The sequence below is a fragment of the Hipposideros armiger genome, unplaced genomic scaffold, assembly GCF_001890085.2.
Source record: "Hipposideros armiger isolate ML-2016 unplaced genomic scaffold, ASM189008v1 scaffold_49, whole genome shotgun sequence".
NCBI lineage: Eukaryota > Metazoa > Chordata > Mammalia > Chiroptera > Hipposideridae > Hipposideros > Hipposideros armiger.
Window position 1 is genome coordinate 3,760,692 of NW_017731399.1, and position 308 is coordinate 3,760,999.

The window sequence follows — 308 nt, forward strand, 5'->3', positions numbered from 1 at the left end:
TTGTCCTGGTTTTAAACCTGTGATGAAATTCTAATGTCATTATTTTAATGGACTCAATCTAAATATGCTCTATAGAGAATATGTATTTTCTTTTATATATTGCTGCAGTTTCCTTATGTTAATCCTTTACTTTAACACTAAGGTGACAATGACATCATATTCATAGACTGGAACGCAGGTTACTGTGTTGGTTTGTCATGTGGGTCTTGGTGGGTTTTGTTTTGTCCTTTAAGTTTTGTTCCTATGAATTTTGTGGGGATGGAGATGTTTTATTAGGGGCGTGTGTGTGTGTGTGTGTGTGTGTGTGT